Below are 11422 nucleotides of genomic sequence, written 5' to 3'. Positions count from 1 at the left end.
GGTGACTGAACCCCTTCATATTTAGAGAGAGATGGTGACTGAACCCCTTCATATTTAGAGAGAGAGAGATGGTGACTGAACCCCTTCATATTTAGAGAGAGATGGTGACTGAACCCCTTCATATTTACAGAGAGATGGTGACTGAACCCCTTCATATTTACAGAGAGATGGTGACTGAACCCCTTCATATTTAGAGAGAGATGGTGACTGAACCCCTTCATATTTAGAGAGCAATGGTGACTGAACCACTTAACAGTAGTAGGAACGCTGCCTGTCACCAGTCTGAGAGACATGACTGGTATCTAACAGAGTAGTAGGAATGCTGCCTGTCACCAGTCTGAGAGACATGACTGGTATCTAACAGAGTAGTAGGAATGCTGCCTGTCACCAGTCTGAGAGACATGACTGGTATCTAACAGAGTAGTAGGAATGCTGCCTGTCACCAGTCTGAGAGACATGACTGGTATCTAACAGAGTAGTAGGAACGCTGCCTGTCACCAGTCTGAGAGACATGACTGGTATCTAACAGAGTAGTAGGAACGCTGCCTGTCACCAGTCTGAGAGACATGACTGGTATCTAACAGAGTAGTAGGAATGCTGCCTGTCACCAGTCTGAGAGACATGACTGGTATCTAACAGAGTAGTAGGAACACTGCCTGTCACCAGTCTGAGAGACATGACTGGTATCTAACAGAGTAGTAGGAACGCTGCCTGTCACCAGTCTCAGAGACATGACTGGTATCTAACAGAGTAGTAGGAACGCTGCCTGTCACCAGTCTCAGAGACATGACTGGTATCTAACAGAGTAGTAGGAACGCTGCCTTCCACCAGTCTGAGAGACATGACTGGTATCTAACAGAGTAGTAGGAATGCTGCCTGTCACCAGTCTGAGAGACATGACTGGTATCTAACAGAGTAGTAGGAACGCTGCCTTCCACCAGTCTGAGAGACATGACTGGTATCTAACAGAGTAGTAGGAACGCTGCTTGTCACCAGTCTGAGAGACATGACTGGTATCTAACAGAGTAGTAGGAACGCTGCCTGTCACCAGTCTGAGAGACATGACTGGTATCTAACAGAGTAGTAGGAACGCTGCCTGTCACCAGTCTGAGAGACATGACTGGTATCTAACAGAGTAGTAGGAACGCTGCCTGTCACCAGTCTGAGAGACATGACTGGTATCTAACAGAGTAGTAGGAACGCTGCCTGTCACCAGTCTGAGAGACATGACTGGTATCTAACAGAGTAGTAGGAACGCTGCCTGTCACCAGTCTGAGAGACATGACTGGTATCTAACAGAGTAGTAGGAACGCTGCCTTCCACCAGTCTGAGAGACATGACTGGTATCTAACAGAGTAGTAGGAACGCTGCCTGTCACCAGTCTGAGAGACATGACTGGTATCTAACAGAGTAGTAGGAACGCTGCCTGTCACCAGTCTGAGAGACATGACTGGTATCTAACAGAGTAGTAGGAACGCTGCCTTCCACCAGTCTGAGAGACATGACTGGTATCTAACAGAGTAGTAGGAACGCTGCCTGTCACCAGTCTCAGAGACATGACTGGTATCTAACAGAGTAGTAGGAACGCTGCCTGTCACCAGTCTGAGAGACATGACTGGTATCTAACAGAGTAGTAGGAACGCTGCCTGTCACCAGTCTGAGAGACATGACTGGTATCTAACAGAGTAGTAGGAACGCTGCCTTCCACCAGTCTGAGAGACATGACTGGTATCTAACAGAGTAGTAGGAACGCTGCCTGTCACCAGTCTCAGAGACATGACTGGTATCTAACAGAGTAGTAGGAACGCTGCCTGTCACCAGTCTGAGAGACATGACTGGTATCTAACAGAGTAGTAGGAACGCTGCCTGTCACCAGTCTGAGAGACATGACTGGTATCTAACAGAGTAGTAGGAACGCTGCCTGTCACCAGTCTGAGAGACATGACTGGTATCTAACAGAGTAGTAGGAATGCTGCCTGTCACCAGTCTGAGAGACATGACTGGTATCTAACAGAGTAGTAGGAACGCTGCCTTCCACCAGTCTGAGAGACATGACTGGTATCTAACAGAGTAGTAGGAACGCTGCCTGTCACCAGTCTGAGAGACATGACTGGTATCTAACAGAGTAGTAGGAACGCTGCCTGTCACCAGTCTGAGAGACAGCTTTCATGACTTCCTTGTTTAATTGCTGGTCCCATCATAAAGGAGTAGGTAATATAATATCTGCCAGACGAAAAACTATAACTCACTACAGTTGTGTAATTTATTCCATTTGTTTAGTCACAAAGGGCTTCAGTGTGATCAGGATTCTAGGGAGACAACTGTCTGTCGAGAGAGAGCCAACTGGAGCAGAGAGAGGAGAGAAAGAGAGAGAGAGGAGAGCAGAGAGGAAGAGAGGAAAGGGAAGAGAGTGAGAGAGGAGAGAGTGAGAGAGACGAGAGCAGAGAGGAAAGGGAAGAGAGAGAGAGAGAGAGGAGAGAGAGAAACAGAGAGAGAGAGGAGAGAGAGAAACAGTGAGAGAGAGAGGAAAGGGGAGAGAGGGAGGAAAGGGGAGAGAGAGGAGAGAGAGTAAGAGAGGAGAGATAGACAGAGAGGGAGACAGAGGGGGAAGAGAGAGAGCAGACTGGACTAAGATCAATCAGGTCTCCCGGAGTGACAACCAGGAGATTGTTCTCTGTAGTCTCAACAACGCCTCCAAACTCACAGTCAGTCTCAGCTACACCCTCTCTCTCGACGGAGGGCCTCAACTTCTCAACTCTGGGTCAGGGACTCAGCTCAGGACACTCTGTCTCACACATGCACATCAAACTCACCCAAACAGTTTTAAAACAGTAAAATACTAACTAAACTCGATCTATGGAGCCTAGCCTGGTCCCAGACATCTGATATCTGGCAGGAGACTGAAGGAGGCCATTTACACTGGGGCATTTTACATGGAAAAGGACCCATGAGCACCAAGGCATTTCCATGTAAAGGACCCATGAGCACCAAGGCATTTCCATGTAAAGGACCCATGAGCACCAAGGCATTTCCATGTAAAGGACCCATGAGCACCAAGGCATTTCCATGTAAAGGACCTATGAGCACCATGAGCACCAAGGCATTTCCATGTAAAGGACCCATGAGCACCAAGGCATTTCATGTAAAGGACCCATGAGCACCAAGGCATTTCCATGTAAAGGACCCATGAGCACCAAGGCATTTCCATGTAAAGGACCCATGAGCACCAAGGCATTTCCATGTAAAGGACCTATGAGCACCATGAGCAACAAGGCATTTCCATGTAAAGGACCCATGAGCACAAAGGCATTTCCATGTAAAGGACCCATGAGCACCAAGGCATTTCCATGTAAAGGACCCATGAGCACCAAGGTATTTCATGTAAAGGACCCATGAGCACCAAGGCATTTCCATGTAAAGGACCCATGAGCACCAAGGCATTTCCATGTAAAGGACCCATGAGCACCAAGACATTTCCATGTAAAGGACCCATGAGCACCAAGGCATTTCCATGTAAAGGACCCATGAGCACCAAGGCATTTCCATGTAAAGGACCCATGAGCACCAAGGCATTTCCATGTAAAGGACCCATGAGCACCAAGGCATTTCCATGTAAAGGACCCATGAGCACCAAGGCATTTCCATGTAAAGGACCCATGACCACCAAGGCATTTCCATGTAAAGGACCCATGAGCACCAAGGCATTTCCATGTAAAGGACCCATGAGCACCAAGACATTTCCATGTAAAGGACCCATGAGCACCAAGGCATTTCCATGTAAAGGACCCATGAGCACCAAGGCATTTCCATGTAAAGGACCCATGACCACCAAGGCATTTCCATGTAAAGGACCCATGAGCACCAAGGCATTTCCATGTAAAGGACCCATGAGCACCAAGGCATTTCCATGTAAAAGACCCATGACCACCAAGGCATTTCCATGTAAAGGACCCATGAGCACCAAGACATTTCCATGTAAAGGACCCATGACCACCAAGGCATTTCCATGTAAAGGACCCATGAGCACCAAGGCATTTCCATGTAAAGGACCCATGAGCACCAAGGCATTTCCATGTAAAGGACCCATGAGCACCAAGACATTTCCATGTAAAGGACCCATGAGCACCAAGACATTTCCATGTAAAGGACCCATGAGCACCAAGGCATTTCCATGTAAAGGACCCATGAGCACCAAGGCATTTCCATGTAAAGGACCCATGAGCACCAAGGCATTTCCATGTAAAGGACCCATGAGCACCAAGGCATTTCCATGTAAAGGACCCATGAGCACCAAGACATTTCCATGCAAAGGACCCATAAGCACCAAGGCATTTCCATGTAAAGGACCCATGAGCACCAAGGCATTTCCATGTAAAGGACCCATGACCACCAAGGCATTTCCATGTAAAGGTTCCATGTGCCAAGGCATTTCCATGTAAAGGACCCATGAGCACCAAGGCATTTCCATGTAAAGGACCCATGAGCACCAAGGCATTTCCATGTAACAGGACCTATGAGCACCAAGGCATATACATGTAAAGGACCCATGAGCACCAAGGCATTTCCATGTAAAGGACCCATGAGCACAAAGGCATTTCCATGTAAAGGACCCATGAGCACCAAGGCATTTCCATGTAAAGGACCCATGAGCACCAAGGCATTTCCATGTAAAGGACCCATGAGCACCAAGGCATTTCCATGTAAAGGACAGATGAGCACCAAGGCATTTCCATGTAAAGGACCCATGAGCACCAAGGCATTTCCATGTAAAGGACCCATGACCACCAAGGCATTTCCATGTAAAGGACCCATGAGCACCAAGACATTTCCATGTAAAGGACCCATGAGCACCAAGGCATTTCCATGTAAAGGACCCATGACCACCAAGGCATTTCCATGTAAAGGACCCATGACCACCAAGACATTTCCATGTAAAGGACCCATGAGCACCAAGGCATTTCCATGTAAAGGACCCATGAGCACCAAGGCATTTCCATGTAAAGGACCCATGAGCACCAAGGCATTTCCATGTAAAGGACCCATGAGCACCAAGGCATTTCCATGTAAAGGACCCATGAGCACCAAGGCATTTCCATGTAAAGGACCCATGAGCACCAAGGCATTTCCATGTAAAGGACCCATGAGCACCAAGACATTTCCATGTAAAGGACCCATGAGCACCAAGGCATTTCCATGTAAAGGACCCTTGACCACCAAGGCATTTCCATGTAAAGGACCCATGACCACCAAGGCATTTCCATGTAAAGGACCCATGAACACCAAGGCATTTCCATGTAAAGGACCCATGAGCACCAAGGCATTTCCATGTAAAGGACCCATGAGCACCAAGGCATTTCCATGTAAAGGACCCATGAGCACCAAGGCATTTCCATGTAATGGACCCATGAGCACCAAGGCATTTCCATGTAAAGGACCCATGAGCACCCAGGCATTTCCATGTAAAGGACCCATGAGCACAAAGGCATTTCCATGTAAAGGACCCATGAGCACCAAGGCATTTCCATGTAAAGGACCCATGAGCACCAAGGCATTTCCATGTAAAGGACCCATGAGCACCAAGGCATTTCCATGTAAAGGACCCATGAGCACCAAGGCATTTCCATGTAAAGGTCATAGAACAGTACAGTATAGAACAGTAGAGAACAGTACAGTATAGAACAGTACAGCATAGAACAGTATAGAACAGTACAGTACAGTACAGTATAGAACAGTACAGTATCAAACAGTACAGGAGAGAACAATACAGTATAGAACAGTATAGAACAGTACAGTATAGAACAGTACAGTATAGAACAGCACAGTCAATAAAACAGTACAGTATAGAACAGTATAGAACAGTACAGTATAGAACAGTACAGTATAGAACAGTACAGTATAGAACAGTATAGAGCAGTACAGTAGAGAACAGTATAGAATGGTATAGAACAGTACAGTAGAGAACAGTAAAGTAGAGAACACTATAGAACAGTACAGTAGAGAACAGTATAGAATGGTATAGAACAGTACAGTAGAGTACAGTACAGTAGAGAACAGTATAGAACAGTACAGTAGAGTACAGTACAGTATAGAACAGTACAGTATAGAACAGTAGAGAACAGTACAGTATAGAAAAGTACAGCATAGAACAGTATAGAACAGTACAGTACAGTACAGTATAGAACAGTACAGCATAGAACAGTACAGTAGAGAACAGTAAAATAGAGAACACTATAGAACAGTACAGTAGAGAACAGTATAGAACGGTATAGAACAGTACAGTAGAGTACAGTACAGTAGAGAACAGTATAGAACAGTACAGTAGAGTACAGTACAGTATAGAACAGTACAGTATAGAACAGTAGAGAACAGTACAGTATAGAACAGTACAGCATAGAACAGTATAGAACAGTACAGTACAGTACAGTATAGAACAGTACAGTATCAAACAGTACAGTAGAGAACAATACAGTATAGAACAGTATAGAACAGTACAGTATAGAACAGTACAGTATAGAACAGTACAGTAGATAACAGTATAGAACAGTACAGTATAGAACAGTACAGTAGAGAACAGCATAGAACAGTACAGTATAGAACAGTACAGTACAGAACAGTACAGTATAGAATAGTACAGTATATAATAGTACAGTAGAGTACAGTACAGTATAGAACAGTAGAGAACAGTATAGAACAGTACAGTAGAGAACAGTATAGAACAGTACAGTAGAGAACAGCATAGAACAGTACAGTATAGAACAGCACAGTCAAGAAAACAGTACAGTAGAGTACAGTAGAGAACAGTATAGAACAGTACAGTATAGAACAGTATAGAGCAGTACAGTTTAGAACAGTACAGTATAGAACAGTGCAGTAGAGAACAGTACAGCATAGAACAGTACAGTATAGAGCAGTATAGAACAGTACAGTAGAGAACAGTGTAGAACAGTACAGTAGAGAACAGTATAGAACAGTACAATAGAGTACAGTATAGAACAGTAGAGAACACTACAGTATAGAACAGTACAGTAGAGAACAGTATAGAACAGCACAGTCAAGAAAACAGTACAGTAGAAAACAGTACAGTAGAGAACAGTATAGAACAGTACAGTATAGAACAGTATAGAGCAGTACAGTATAGAACAGTACAGTATAGAACAGTACTGTAGAGAACAGTATAGAACAGTACAATAGAGTACAGTATAGAACAGTACAGTAGAGAACACTACAGTATAGAACAGTACAGTAGAGAACAGTATAGAACAGTACAGTAGAGAAAAGCATAGAACAGTACAGTATAGAACAGCACAGTCAAGAAAACAGTACAGTAGAGAACAGTATAGAACAGTAGAGAACACTACAGTATAGAACAGTACAGTAGAGAACAGTATAGAACAGTAGAGAACACTACAGTAGAGAACAGTAGAGAACACTACAGTATAGAACAGTACAGTAGAGAACAGTATAGAACAGTACATTAGAGAAAAGCATAGAACAGTACAGTATAGAACAGCACAGTCAAGAAAACAGTACAGTAGAGAACAGTATAGAACAGTACAGTAGAGAAAAGCATAGAACAGTATAGTATAGAACAGCACAGTCAAGAAAAACAGTACAGTAGAGTACAGTAGATAACTGTATAGAACAGTACAGTATAGAACAGTATAGAGCAGTACAGTATAGAACAGTACAGTATAGAACAGTACAGTAGAGAACAGTACAGCATAGAACAGTACAGTATAGAGCAGTATAGAACAGTACAGTAGAGAACAGTGTAGAACAGTACAGTAGAGAACAGTATAGAACAGTACAATAGAGTACAGTATAGAACAGTACAGTAGAGAACAGTATAGAACAGTACAGTAGAGAACAGTACAGTAGAGAACAGTATAGAACAGTACAATAGAGTACAGTATAGAACAGTACAGTAGAGAACAGTACAGTATAGAACAGTACAGTAGAGAACAGTATAGAACAGTACAGTATAGAACAGTATAGAACCGTACAGTAGAGGACAGAATAGAACAGTACAGTAGAGTACAGTATAGTACAGTAGAGAACAATACAGAACAGTACAGTATAGAACAGTATAGAACAGTACAGTATAGAAGCGTACAGCATAGAATAGTACAGTAGAGAACAGAACAGTAGAGAACAGTACAGAACAGAACAGTAGAGACCAGTACAGTATAGAACAGTACAGTAGAGCACAGCATAGAACAGAACAGTAGAGAACAGTACAGTATAGAACAGTACAGTATAGAAGTGTATAGATCAGTATAGAACAGTACAGTATAGAACAGTACAGTATAGAACAGTACAGTAGAGAACAGTACAGAACAGTACAGTATAGAACAAACAGTACAGTAGAGAACAGTATAGAACAGGTCAGTATAGAACCGTACAGTAGAGGACAAAATAGAACAGTAGAGTAGAGTACAGTATAGAACAGTACAGTAGATTACAGTACAGTAGAGAACAGTATAGAACAGTACAGTAGAGAACAGTACAGTAGAGAACAGTATAGAACAGTAAAGTAGAGAACAGTACAGTATGAAACAGTATAGAAGAGTAGAGTATAGAACAGTATAGAACAGTACAGTAGAGAACAGTATAGAACAGTACAGTATAGAATAGTATAGAACCGTACATTAGAGGACAATATAGAACAGTAGAGTAGAGTACAGTATAGAACAGTACAGTAGATTACAGTACAGTAGAGAACAGTACAGTAGAGTACAGTATAGAACAGTAAAGTAGAGAACAGTACAGTATGAAACAGTATAAAACAGTACAGTAGAGAACAGTATAGAACAGTAAAGTAGAGAACAGTACAGTATGAAACAGTATAGAACAGTAGAGTATAGAACAGTACAGTATAGAACAGTACAGTAGAGTACAGTATAGAACAGTACAGTAGAGCACAGTAGAGCACAGCATAGAACAGTACAGTAGAGCACAGTAGAGCACAGCATAGAACAGTACAGTAGAGAACAGTACAGTAGAGAACAGAATAGAACAGTACAGTATAGAACAGTATAGAACAGTACAGTAGGGAACAGTACAGCATAGAACAGTACAGTAGAGAACAGTACAGTACAGTATAGAACAGTATAGAACAGTACAGTATAGAACAGTAAAGTATAGAACAGTACAGTAGAGAACAGTACAGCATAGAACAGTAGGGAACAGTACAGCATAGAACAGTACAGTAGAGAACAGTACAGTACAGTATAGAACAGTACAGTATAGAACAGTACAGTAGAGAACAGTACAGCAGAGAACAGTACGGTACAGTATAGAACAGTATAGAACAGTACAGTAGGGAACAGTACAGCATAGAACAGTACAGTAGAGAACAGTACAGTACAGTATAGAACAGTATAGAGCAGTATAGAACAGTACAGTATAGAACAGTACAGTATAGAACAGTATAGAACAGTACAGTAGGGAACAGTACAGCATAGAACAGTACAGTAGAGAACAGTACAGTACAGTATAGAACAGTATAGAACAGTACAGTATAGAACAGTAAAGTATAGAACAGTACAGTAGAGAACAGTACAGCATAGAACAGTACAGTATAGAGCAGTATAGAACAGTACAATAGAGTACAGTATAGAACAGTACCGTATAGAACAGTACAGTAGAGAGCAGTACAGAACAGTACAGTATAGAACAGTATAGAACAGTACAGTATAGAACAGTACAGTATAGAAGAGTATAGATCAGTATAGAACAGTACAGTATAGAACAGTACAGTATAGAACAGTACAGTAGAGAACAGGACAGTATAGAACAGTATAGAACCGTACAGTAGAGGACAATATAGAACAGTAGAGTAGAGTACAGTATAGAACAGTACAGTAGATTACAGTACAGTAGAGAACAGTATAGAACAGTACAATAGCGTACAGTAGAAAACAGTACAGTAGAGAACAGTACAGTGGAGAACAGTATAGAACAGTACAATAGCGTACAGTAGAAAACAGTACAGTAGAGTACAGTATAGAACAGTACAGTATAGAACAGTATAGAACAGTACAGTAGGGAACAGTACAGCATAGAACAGTACAGTAGAGAACAGTACAGTACAGTACAGTATAGAACAGTATAGAACAGTATAGAACAGTACAGTATAGAACAGTACAGTAGAGAACAGTACAGCATAGAACAGTAGGGAACAGTACAGCATAGAACAGTACAGTAGAGAACAGTACAGTACAGTATAGAACAGTACAGTATAGAACAGTACAGTAGAGAACAGTACAGCAGAGAACAGTACGGTACAGTATAGAACAGTATAGAACAGTACAGTAGGGAACAGTACAGCATAGAACAGTACAGTAGAGAACAGTACAGTACAGTATAGAACAGTATAGAGCAGTATAGAACAGTACAGTATAGAACAGTACAGTATAGAACAGTATAGAACAGTACAGTAGGGAACAGTACAGCATAGAACAGTACAGTAGAGAACAGTACAGTACAGTATAGAACAGTATAGAACAGTACAGTAGAGAACAGTACAGCATAGAACAGTACAGTATAGAGCAGTATAGAACAGTACAATAGAGTACAGTATAGAACAGTACCGTATAGAACAGTACAGTAGAGAGCAGTACAGAACAGTACAGTATAGAACAGTATAGAACAGTACAGTATAGAACAGTACAGTATAGAAGAGTATAGATCAGTATAGAACAGTACAGTATAGAACAGTACAGTAGAGAACAGGACAGTATAGAACAGTATAGAACCGTACAGTAGAGGACAATATAGAACAGTAGAGTAGAGTACAGTATAGAACAGTACAGTAGATTACAGTACAGTAGAGAACAGTATAGAACAGTACAATAGCGTACAGTAGAAAACAGTACAGTAGAGAACAGTACAGTGGAGAACAGTATAGAACAGTACAATAGCGTACAGTAGAAAACAGTACAGTAGAGTACAGTATAGAACAGTACAGTATAGAACAGTATAGAACAGTACAGTAGGGAACAGTACAGCATAGAACAGTACAGTAGAGAACAGTACAGTACAGTACAGTATAGAACAGTATAGAACAGTATAGAACAGTACAGTATAGAACAGTAGGGAACAGTACAGCATAGAACAGTACAGTAGAGAACAGTACAGTACAGTATAGAACAGTACAGTATAGAACAGTACAGTAGAGAACAGTACAGCAGAGAACAGTACGGTACAGTATAGAACAGTATAGAACAGTACAGTAGAACAGTACAGCATAGAACAGTAGAACAGTACAGTAGAGAACAGTACAGTACAGTATAGAACAGTATAGAGCAGTATAGAACAGTACAGTATAGAACAGTACAGTATAGAACAGTATAGAACAGTACAGTAGGGAACAGTACAGCATAGAACAGTACAGTAGAGAACAGTACAGTACAGTATAGAA

The sequence above is a fragment of the Oncorhynchus keta genome, chromosome 19 (assembly GCF_023373465.1).
Source record: "Oncorhynchus keta strain PuntledgeMale-10-30-2019 chromosome 19, Oket_V2, whole genome shotgun sequence".
NCBI classification, from domain to species: domain Eukaryota; kingdom Metazoa; phylum Chordata; class Actinopteri; order Salmoniformes; family Salmonidae; genus Oncorhynchus; species Oncorhynchus keta.
Note: the sequence above shows the minus strand (reverse complement) of the source record.